General features: G+C 46.4%; 1 long non-coding RNA gene across 2 annotated transcripts in view; it reads left to right on the top strand.

The window, feature by feature from the left end:
- The first annotated feature begins 6,162 nt into the window (after positions 1 to 6,162).
- The window catches only part of LOC308576076, a 90,140-nt gene continuing 84,146 nt past the window's right edge, over positions 6,163 to 12,156 (top strand). The window contains exons 1-2 of one of the 2 annotated variants that reach the window (XR_014003061.1): positions 6,163 to 6,966; positions 8,306 to 8,402. This is a non-coding gene — a long non-coding RNA (uncharacterized lncRNA). The remainder of the gene's footprint in view (positions 6,967 to 8,305; positions 8,403 to 12,156) is intronic. The other variant, XR_014003060.1, reaches the window with a different exon arrangement.

Genomic DNA, 12,156 nt, shown 5'->3' with positions numbered 1-12,156 from the left:
AGGAGGCTTTGCTCCAAACAGGCTCCCTGGCTGGTAAAAATAATAACTCGTCATGCGTCAACTTTTGCAAGATCATTTGGTATGGAAGCTTCGGTAGTGGAGAGACATCCTTCTCAGGCTGGAATCAGAACCATGGGGAAGCTCCACTGGTTTTCAAAGACCCCTTTCTGGATTATAGATCATAAAATTGTAGAGTTGGAAGGGACCCTGAGGAACATCTAGCCCAACCCCCCTGCAATGCAGGAATATGGAGCTATCCCATACAAGGCAACCTTGGCATTATCAGCACAGTGTTCTAACCAACTGAGAAGTTTCTGGTGGTTTTGTTTACCTCTATAAAGGAAGCCTCTAGCTCTTTGTCTTATGGAAATTGTGTCAGCATCATCAGAGCATCTGAAGAGCCTGGCTGGATCAGGTCTGTGGCCCCTCTAATCCAGTATCCTCACAGTGGCCAATCAGATGTCCCAATGGGAAGCCCTACAAGCAGGACCCAAACACAAGAGCACTCTTCCCTCCTGAGCTTTCCAGCAACTGGTATTCAGAAGCATCGCTGCCTCCAACTACATGGAGCCTGATCCATCAGGATCTTCTTATGTTCTGATGCTTAGGCTTGCCAAAAAGCCTCACTTTGCCTCCCGTGGGAAGCTTTCTTCAGGTATCATTGTGATGCCAGTAGGTGGGTGGGAGGGAAGCATTTTCAGAAGCTGTTTTTAGATGCCACTGAGATGCCCACAAGTAGCATAATGGCCACAACCTACTTTTGTCATCTGCCTCCAGCATTTGATATTCTGCCTCTGAAGACAGGAAGTGCCATTTATCAATTGAGTCGGTCTCATAGCTGTCATTTCTGCCCTCCTCCACCATGCATTGGTCTAACTCTGCTTGGAAAGTCATCTCAACCAGATGGCCACTGCAGAAGCAGCGAACTCCATGTGTAAATTGTGGTGGGGAGGAAGGTCTTCTGTTCTTCCTATTGATTGAACTGACTCACAGGTAGGTGCCTTTTGCTGAGTCAGACTATTTGGTTCATCCGGCTCAGCTGGTTAAAGCGTGGTGCTGAAAATGACAAGGTTGTGGGTTCAATCCCCATATGAGCCATGCATTGCAGGGGATTGGATTTGCTGACCCTTGGGATCCCTTCAAGCTATAGAATTCTATGATTCTCCCTCCAAAGACTGTCAGCATCCTATATCCTGGAGAGTCCACAATCCACATGCAGTTTGATGCTTGGCATATCTGGGTAGGGCTGGGAGAGACTCCCTGCCTGAAATCGTGCTGCCAGCCAGTGCAGCCAACACTGAGTTAGATGACCTGGCACAGTATAAGGCAGATTCCTGTGTTCCAAACTTGTGGATCCCCAGTGGATCCTGGAGAGATGTTAGCTCTGGCCTCCATGAAAGCCCAGCTATTTCCCCCTTACATTTACAAAATGCCACTTTGATATAAAGACTCGAGCCATTAACCGAATCGATCGAGCTAATTTATAACCACAGAATCTCTGTGCCCGTTCCATGAGATGGCAGTAAATTTAAGGTTTGGGGCTTGGCAATCAATAACCAGGAGAGAAGCGGATCAAAGTTTTGCACCACACCCAAAGGAGAATCAAAGACGCTGCCGCCTTTGGACTGGTGTTAAGGCACAGCTGCCAAGCCAAGAATACATCCCCACCCCACCCCACAAAAGAGCACAATGTAAAGCAAATTGAGGGGGAAGATCTGGTCCCTGTGGGCTGCTTGATCAATCTGACGAAATGAGGTGATGGGATGGACTGGACCAATTCATGCAACAGGTATGAGAATCCATTTGGCTGTGCTGAAGCAGAGCGTGATAGAAATTGGAGATCTCAGCACAGCACTCCAGGGAAAGAGAAGGTGGGAAGTCCAGTTGCGTCAATGGAAGCCCTTCTTGTCATGTAATTATTTTGCTGGATACTGCCAAGCTTATTAGCCCACATCTGGCCCATCATAAACTCCAGACAACCATTCGCCAAGCTGATGCCCTCCAGATGTTTTGGACTATAACATACCCTCCGACATTTCCCCGATGAAAATAAGGTTGTCCTAAGGAAAAGCGGGACATTCTGAGATCAAATCAAAATCCGGGACTACCCCTGGAAAATAGGACACTTGGAGAGTCTGCTATAATTCCCATCAGCCCCAGCGTCATATACATGATTGCTGACAGGAGTGGCCATATAACACCTTTGCTGAATACAGTGGTGCCTCGGGTTACATACAATTCAGGTTACAGACGCTTCAGGTTACAGACTCCGCTAACCCAGAAATATTACCTCGGGTTAAGAACTTTGCTTCAGGATGAGAACAGAAATCGTGCAGTGGCGGCGCAGTGGCAGTAGGAGGCCCCATTAGCTAAAGTGGTACCTAAGGTTAAGAACAGTTTCAGGTTAAGAACGGACCTCCAGAATGAATTAAGTTCTTAACCCGAGGTACCACTTTACTTGCTGATTTGCTACCAGGCCAAGTTCAAGCTGTTACTATTAGTGTACACAACACTTAATAATTTGGAAGCAGTTTACCTGTGAAATTGCCTTACCCACTCAATCACTTTGACCGGTGGAAGTGACACTCTTACAGGTGCCACCTATTACTCCTGCAGTTGTACGAAACTGGCATTTTAGAGCGATAGCACCACACGTTGGAACTCCCTGCCTATTGACACCAGGCGGGAGACTTTGCTGCACTCTAGGGATTCGAACCCGAGTCTCTCCCAGGCCCTAGGATGAATAAGAAGGAAGCCATATTTGGATGGTTCTGGTTTGTGTACTGAACAGGTCTGGACATCGCTGCCATCCTTCCCCAGCATGAACCTCATGCCCAGCTGAGAGCAATACCCCGGTTCTGAGAATGATGCTTTGCCAGCCTGCTGGTTCTTCCACTGCTGGCCAGAATCCCAAGCTCAGCTCCTCTTTGCCAGGAAAGAGCCTGACAAGTCATCTGTACTTGTTAGAACAGTGCCAGGGAGAGACTTTTTTTAATGGCACTTTCCAGGGGAGAGGCGTAATGAATATATTACCCCAGATGCCAGTTTTATTTCCAGTAGTTAACTGAGCCAGGAGTGAATTATGCCCGCCCAAATACCATTCAAAAGCCATAAAATTGCAGGAAATAACCTTTGTGTTGGAGGCTAATTGAACTAATATTAATTGAAACGGGCTTCCTGATGGGAGCCCCCTGCTCCTCCGCAACTGCACTTTGGGGATTTGCCTGACCCAGAAGGAAGCGGCTAACAGGGCAGGGTTAGCAGGGTCAGAGGAGGAGACCAGAGATGGACAAAGAGCTTCCTCTCTCTCTTCTCAGAATGCCGAGCAACTCTGGAGAGCACAGGAAGCATAAGCTTAGCTAATTCATGGCTCAGAAGGAGAGCTACCGTTAGACAGAGAGGCACAGAGTTAACCTGTGGAACGTGCATCTGCAGGATATAGTGTTGGCCACTGGCTTGGAGGAGTTTGAAACAAGATTGGAGAAATTCATGGAGGGCGAAGGCTATCAGTGGTTACTGGCTGCTAGGGCTTTGTTCCACCTCCACTGTCAGAGGCTTCTGAATACCGGTTGCTGGGAACTGCAGGATGGGAGAGGGCTCCAGGGCCTGGGTCCTGCTTGAAGGTGTCCCACAGGCATCTGGTTGGCCCCTATGAGAACAGGATTCTGGGCTGGATGGGCCATTAGCCTGATCCAGCAGGCTCTCCTTAGCTTCTGAATGCTTCTGAATACCAGTTGCTGGAAATGGGATGAAGGGAGAGTGCTCCTGGGCTCAGGTCCCACTGGCAGGCTTCCCATGGGGACATCTGGCTGGGCAGCAAGAGAAAGGGGTGTTAGGTGAGATGGATCATTTGCCTGATCCAGCAAGGAGGCTCCTCTTATTTGAGATAGACAGATGATATAGATAGATAGATACAGTGGTGCCTCGCAAGACGAAATTAATTCGTTCTGCGAGTTTTTTCGTCTTGCGAATTTTTCGTCTTGCGAAGCACGGTCAAGTCGCAACTTCACCTCTTCAAGCGGTTTTAAGAAAAAGGAAACAAACTTGCAAGATGTTTTCGTCTTGCGAAGCAAGCCCATAGGGAAATTCGTCTTGCGAAGCAACTCAAAAAACGAAAAACTCTTTCGTCTTGCAAGTTTTTCGTCTTCCGAGGCATTCGTCTTGCGAGGTACCACTGTAGATAGATAGACAGACAGACAGACAGACAGACAGACAGACAGATGATAGATAGATAGATAGATAGATAGATAGATAGATAGATAGATGATAGATAGAGATAGATAGATAGATAGATAGATAGATAGATAGATGATAGATAGATAGATGATAGATAGATAGATAGATAGATAGATAGATAGATATAGATAGATAGATATAGATAGAGATAGATAGATAGATAGATAGATAGATAGATAGATAGATAGATAGATAGATAGATAGATGATAGATAGATGATAGATAGATAGATGATAGATAGATAGATAGATAGATAGATAGATAGATAGATAGATAGATAGATAGATAGATAGATAGATGATAGATAGATATGATAGATAGATAGATAGATAGATAGATAATAGATAGATAGATAGATAGATAGATAGATAGATAGATATAGATAGATAGATAGATAGATAGATAGATAGATGATAGATAGATAGATGATAGATAGATAGATGATAGATAGATAGATAGATAGATAGATAGATAGATAGATAGATAGATAGATAGATAGAGATAGATAGATAGATAGATAGATGATAGATAGATAGATGGATGGATAGATAGATAGATAGATAGATAGATAGATAGATGATAGATAGATATAGATAATAGATAGATAGATGATAGATCAAGTGATGAGGCTTTGAAAGTGATAGAACAGAAAGCACAGAGGCAACAAGCTCAGATTACCCAACCTAGGAGTGACGTGGATTAATGGGGACGCAGGGGGTAAACCTTAACTGGGAGCAACACCATTTTTAGAGAGGCATGCATTCCTTTGTCTCTCACTGTGATTATTAAAAAACTTATCTGGTAAGAACGCTCCTTTTGTTTGATCTGCTTATTTACTGCCACCGGGGGAGGGATCCGATTCCCCAAAGCCTGGCAACAAGTCATTCAAGGACGCATCTCAGCTGGGAAAATCGTTGAAGGAGCATATTTAGCAAGACCAGTAAAGGATGTGGTTTGGCTAGAAAGGGGGTGTCCTGGGAAGAATCCTCAGACATGGAAAAGTGTGGACAGGCACAATTGGCTCCTGGGCCTGAACTTCCTCCACCTGTCAAATTGTCTTTACCCCATATACATTCACTTGACCACTTCGATCTGAGAAACTGGCACTATTCAATGTGCTGCACAGTACTCATTCCACATTTGTAAGAAATCAATTGTTTCCTGCGGCAGCACCTACACTTTGGAACTCCCTACCTATTGATATCTGGGCAGGCATCTTCATTGTGCTCTTTTTGGCACCTGCTAAAAACATGTTTGCTTAGACAAGCCTACCCTGATATGTAGAATTCTGACATGTGTTTTAATCTGTTTTTAGTTTATTACTGATTTAAATTATTGTTATGATTATTAGCTGTTTTTAACAGTGTTCACAGATAATCTTATTGTCCTGTTCTTTTTGCAATATGCTTTGAGGGTTTTGGTTTTTTTTAAAAAAAAACAATTAAGTGGTTACTGCAGTGGTACCTCTGGTTACAGACGCTTCAGGTTACAGACTCCACTAACTCAGAAATAGTACCTCAGGTTAAGAACTTTTATTCGGGATGAGAAGAGAAATTGTGCGGTGGCAGCAGGAGGCCCCATAAGCTAAAGTGGTACCTCAGGTTAAGAACAGTTTCAGATTAAGAACGGACCTCCAGAACGAATTAAGTTCTTAACCCGAGGTACCACTGTATATTGTATGATCTAGAAACTGATCTATAAACAAACCTTGAAATGGCAGACAGACAGACAGAACCAGGAGCCAGGCTTAAAACCAAAGTGCTGCATTTAAAATTTTACATCGCAGGCAATTTGCACAGTTTAGGGGAACCTAACCAGGAGCAGGAGAGAGGGAGAGAGGGAGGGAGGGAAAGAAGCCTTTTGTGGCTTAGCTCAGAGAACTTGAAAGGGAGGCCGACAAACCGATGAAATAATGAACTTTATTTGATTTGATTTTCACATTTTGGACCTGGAAGGGAAAAAAAGAAAAAGCCCAGCGAGACAATGCGGACTTAGAATCAAAGCCAGCTGACCTTCGCTTGATGACCCTGCAGGGGGAAAAATGAGCTCAAAATATAAGATGGAGAGAAAGCAGAACCGTCTCCTGGCTTATTGTATTCGTTTCATATTTCCCAGGGGCATCAGCTGAAGCTGTTAACAAGTGGCTCACAAATGAATCCATTCCCCTTTCATCTTTTTTTTCTTTCTTTTTTTGGTCTCTTTGCCTCTCCCTCCAACCTCAGCATTAATATAGATTTCCCTGCTGCTAGATCCCCTGCTAGCTCCTCTCTGAGTCAGCCTTTCTGCAAGGACTGTGTCATTTATTTCCTCATTTCCTAGCACTTCTCTCTCTTTTTTCCCCTTGCTCTTCCACCACGGCTCCCAGGAGCACTACATTTCCTGAATCTGCACACTCATTTCTGAAACACTCTGCTTTCCTTTCCCTTAGCTTAAACTGAATCTCCCCACCAGTTTGTTGGGGGCTCCTTCCTAAAGAGATGAGAATCTGTCCATCGGGGGGGGGGGAATGGAGCCAGATTCCTGCTAGGCCTTTTCTATTCATCCCCTCCTTGACTCTTGGCTTCCCCCTGTTGGGAGCATAAGACTCAGGACACAGACTGCATTTGCAGGCCACCACCGGTGCCAAGGCAATTCTCGGAAGGACACGGCAATAAAGAGGAAGAAAGGAAAATATCTCTTTTGCTCCAGAGTTCCTTCGAAGCCGGGCTCCTGCGCACCTCATTTGGCAAGGTGAGAATCTCCCAAATCCTCATCTGGTCTTTGCTAGCAGCAAAGAATAAAAGTGTGGGGCTTTGCTTTAATAGAGTTTTGTGTTTATGGGATGAGATCAGCCAGGAGCTGTGCCCGGGAATAAATAAGTCCCCAAGACACAAAAGTCAGCAGCGAGGAAGAAAAATCTGCTCTGGGTGGGGAAGGAATGAGGGAGAGGCGATTCTGTGATAACCTGAAAGTTATCTGCTGAGAAGGAGGCCAACTGTGCTTAAGGGGTTCCAGAACCTACATAGGTTTTCGGGGAATAAACGCACAGAGCAATCATTGCAGTGGATTTTCAGAGACGTAAAATGGAGCCATCTCCCATTATTGATGCTAAAACAGGGGTGAAGATTCAGAGGCCTGAGGGCCCTTGAGAAGCTTCCCAGGCTATCCCTTCTCATCAGCCAACCATCCCTCCCCTTTACCCTCTCCTTGAGTGTTTAGTGCTGGCTAGAAAGTGCTTGCCTGGTTGGAGGAGAGAGAGGGGAGAGGGGTTTGTGAGTGTAAAATTGTACAAAAGTAAAATCTACATCCAATACTCTACCCCAGAGGTTTCCAAATGTCAGGGACTGGGCAGAGGAGGAATGGTGGAGACCGCCTCCCCAGCCTGACCCTTCCAGAAAAGAAGGAGACAGTTCAGAATTACAACGGGGTTGAGGGAGGTCACAGCTCAGAGGCAGTTGAGGGGAAAAGCTGGGAAATAATGGGAGAGGAGGAGGAAGAAGAAGCACCAGAGGGGTGTCAGCTGACGGACACAGTGTCTTTAGAAAGCATTCCAGACCCCCCTTCTCCCAGAACTCGGCGAGCCTTGAAAGTAGTAGAGCAAAGGGCTCAGAAGCAAAGGGCCCTCAGTGCCACCCGTAGGGGACAAGGTGACGAATGAGGAAATGAGAGAAAAGGGAGCGGAGAGTCACTCAGGACAAAGCCATTATTCCAAGAAGCTGCATTCTCAAGCCTCTCTCTGTGAATATTGAATAAAAAGCATATGGTAAGGACTTTTCCTTGTCATATCTGTTCTTGGCAACCTGCCGTGGGGGTTGGTTCCTCTGCCACCTGACACCAAACTTATTTGATGTACTCCCCCTTTTCGGGGGGGACACCACTAAGCACCACCCCCACCCCCAGGAATCTACTTTCTTTAAGTGAACAAACCAAAAGACGCAGTGACAAATTTGCATTCTTTTATGTACCTATATTTCTACCTACATCCTGCAACATGGTAAAGAAAATGTGGTTGTAAATATGACACCTTGGAGCTTGAAATTGTAAAATTATTTATTGAAGTAAACCACAGTCACATTCACATTACACACAGGGTTTGCCCAAGCACAGGAAAACAACCTCGCCTCCAGCATGACTGCCAGATCCCAGGAAGACATTGTCGCTGTCCCGCAACGGCACCCAACCTGCTGGTAAGCGTCATTACACAACAGATGAAACATGTATGAATGGTTTTTCGAATTTTTCTCCTCTTCTTTCTTTATGCTTCCACTGCCCCCTTATTTTTATTCAATGCCCCTCAATTGCACCTGAGGCTACCACTGCCCTCCTGGATCGTTGCAGCGCCTCCCAGGGGGTGGTATTGCTCACTTTGGGAAACACCACTCTACCCACTCTTTTCCAATTATGGAATGTGGCCCCTGGAATGTTGCTCAGAAGGGAAGGCATACCATACTCCACTCGACCCTCCTTGGATAATGAGCCCAAAGCAGCAGAGGTTATAAATTCAAGGCTTATTTAAGCACCACAGACAGCTCTTTCCAGAGGGCAGAGCCTACAGCACAACAGGTCTTACCTGATCAGACATCTCCAGCTCTCTACTACAGCAGCATCTTCCCTGTGTTAAGAAGGAACCAGCCAGGCCTGATTGAATGGGGAGCTCTCCAAGGTGCTGATCTGATTTCCTGGTCCTCCAGATGTTACTGTACTACAACTCCTCTGATCATTGGCTGCACTGACTAGGCTGGAGTCCACCAACATCTGGACAACCACAGGTTCAAGCTATAGTGTGGTGATACCTGACTTGGAATTACCTAGTGATCCCTTCTAGCTTCCAGCTGCTCCTAAGGAAAGTGCTGGGCACTTTGTGAAATATTTTTTTAACTCTGTCCTTTTTTTGGTGTCTATATTTATGCTGCATGGGGGAGGTTTTTGTGGGGTCCCTGAAGCAGCTCAAAGCAGTATGGAACAAAATCAATAAAAAGTTTGAAAACAAATGATTTACTTTAAAAAGATAAAAGGCAGGTACCATAAGAGCAAAAGAGAGAAGAGCCTGCTCCCTCTGGCCCATCTAACCCAGCTTCCTGCTGTCACAGTGACCACCCAGATCACTCAGACCTTCAAGCAGGAACCAAGCCGAAGACCCCTCTCCCCTCCTGCAGTTTCCAGCAACTGGTATTTAGAAGCATTGCTGTTTTCGACCGTGGAGGCCAAAGCATAGCCACTCTGGCTAGTAGCCATCAATAGCCCTCTCCTCCATGAATTTGTCTATTCCTTATTTGAAAGCCATCTGCGTGGGTGGCTATCTCTGCCTCCTGTGGGAGGAAGTTGCCTACCATGGACTACAATGGTACCTCATGTTACAGGCGCTTCAGGTTACAGACGCTTCAGGTTACAGACTCCACTAACCCAGAAATAGTACCTCGGGTTAAGAACTTTGCTTCAGGATAAGAACAGAAATCGTGCGGCGGCAGTGGGAGGCCCCATTAGCTAAAGTGGTAACTCAGGTTAAGAACAGTTTCAGGTTAAGAACGGACCTCTGGAACAAATTAAGTTCTTAACCTGAGGTACCACTGTTGCGTACTTCCTTTTATCTTGCCCTAATCTTCCTGCATTCAGTGCCATTGGATGACCACGAGCTCGAGTGTCACTAGAGAGGGACACAAACATTTATCAATCCACAGGCATCGGGTAGGGTAGCTACATCAGAAGCAAGTAGCCAAGGATCCCCTCTGAAGCTCTGGAAGGGGGTCAGATGCAACTACAGTGGTACCTTGGGTTACATACGCTTCAGGTTACAGACTCCGCTAACCCAGAAATATTACCTCAGGTTAAGAACTTTGCTTCAGGATGAGAACAGAAATCATGCAGCGGTGGCGCAGTGGCAGCAGGAGGCCCCATTAGCTAAAGTGGTGCTTCAGGTTAAGAACAGTTTCAGGTTAAGAACAGACCTCCGGAATGAATTAAGTGCTTAACCCAAGGTACCACTGTATCTGGGAATTTCCGTCAAATCCGCCTCCCCATCATTTTATTCCTCTCCTTAAGGAGGAACCTTCATCAAGTCAGCCCTGGTGCCAAGGGAGGCATAAATAGGATCGCTATCTCCCCCTCATTCATAAAAGACTGGAATCCCTGTCTGTTAACAAGTGCTGTGTAATGAAGGGCAAGCAATGGTGACCTCTTGGAGACTAAATGAGGCCCACTTAGCATCCGCATCACTCCCTGGACGTCCATTCGGATTCTCTATTACCGAACTGACTAGGCCTGACACAGGCTCCTCCATTCCACTTCCTATCCAGAGATCGCATGAGTAGCTTAAGAGCTGAGTTTACCCTCGGAAAGAGTGTTTGCTTATTATCAACAAAGCGCAGCGCTCGAGGTTGCAAATCCCATTTGGGCCACGGGGGCCATAACAAGGCCCAGTTTAAAAGCGGGCCTTTAAGCAGTTTAAAAGCGAGAGAAAATGTAGCTGTGCAAAGCTGATTGAGACTGGCGTCCCGTTTAAAGTGGATCGCCAGCCAATCCCAACATCAGCCAAGGGGTTCCTGGCCTGGTGGCAGACCGGGCCTGATCAGCAGCCAATTCAGTTTAAATGTGGCAGCGGCCACAGGGAGCCTGAACACAAATAAGGCTTTTAGAAAAATGCTCAGAAGTGCCGTTGTTAAATCAAGCCTTCTACAAATGGAGAGGCATAATCAAGCTAGCCATGTTCTCTTCATGCGATGGTGAGGAACCTCCAGCCCAGGGGCCAAATGCAGCCCCCAGGCCTCTCAATCTGGCCCTTGTGATTTCCCCCAGGCCATGCCCCCCACCGGCCTTCCATTCCCAGACCCTCCAAGTGTACCTATTTTCCAGGGACAGTCCTGGATTTACAGAAGCCATCCCAGTTTCTGACATGATCCTGGAGTGTCCTGCTTTTCCTTAGGATGTCCCTGTTTTCACTGGAGAGAGGTTGGAGGATATGTTGCACCTTACTCCCCCCATTTTTTTGCCTTAAATGTTTTTGCCCCTCTGAAAGCCACCAATCTAGATGGCTTTAAAAGAGGATCTGACAAATGCATGAAGGACTATAGATGGCTCATAGGCATGGTGGTTACTCTCTGCCTCCGCAGTTGGAGGCAACATTGCCCTGGGGTACCAGCTGCTGAAAACCACAGGAGGGGAGAGGGCTCTTGTGTTCAAATCCTGCTTGCATGTTTCCCACAGGTAGTGGGCATCTGATTGGCCACGGTGAGAACAGGGTGCTGGACTAGAGGGTCTCCCTTTGGCCTGATTTAGCAGACTCCTATTGTGTTCTTAGGTGCTGCTGTTCTCCTATTGTGTGTCAGGCTTCGGGGAACCCAATCCCTCCCACAGTGGCAGCCAAGGAGCAGACAAACAAGAAGAGCTCTTACCGAGTCTTTTATTCAGTATTCACACAGAGAGAGAACATAGAAATGCCGTCTCTCTTAGATAAATGGTGTTGCTCTGTGTAAAGTCCCACCCCCTCCATCTCTCCTATTATACGTCACCCCTGCATCAGCTGATCTGTGTTTTCTGCCTCTGAGTTTCTGTTCTACTACTCTCAATGCATGCCGGGTCCTGGGAAAGGGGGGTGGGTCAGGAATGCTTTCTAAAGATGCTGAGTCTGTCAGCTGTCTCTCCTCCTGTGTTTCTTCTTCCTGCTGTTCCTCTCCCAATATTTCCCAGCTTCTGCCCTCTGCAGCTTCTGAACTATGACCTTCTGCAAACCACTTTTGTAAATCTATACTGTCCTCCTCTTCTCGAGAGGGTTCAGGAAAAGGGGGGTGGTCCACACCATTCGTCCTAAGTCCAGTCCCTGACATTGTGTTATTATGTTCACACCTGTAGTCCGAGGTGGTGTGCCTCTGAATTCCTGTTGCTGGGAATCAGAAGCAGGGAGAATGCTGCTGCTAAACTCAAGCCCTGTTTGTGGGCCTCCTGTTG

The sequence above is a fragment of the Podarcis bocagei genome, assembly GCF_964188305.1.
Source record: "Podarcis bocagei genome assembly, chromosome: 16".
Classification (NCBI taxonomy): domain Eukaryota; kingdom Metazoa; phylum Chordata; class Lepidosauria; order Squamata; family Lacertidae; genus Podarcis; species Podarcis bocagei.
The sequence above is the reverse complement of the archived record's forward strand: the minus strand, read 5'-3'. Positions and strand labels throughout refer to the sequence as shown.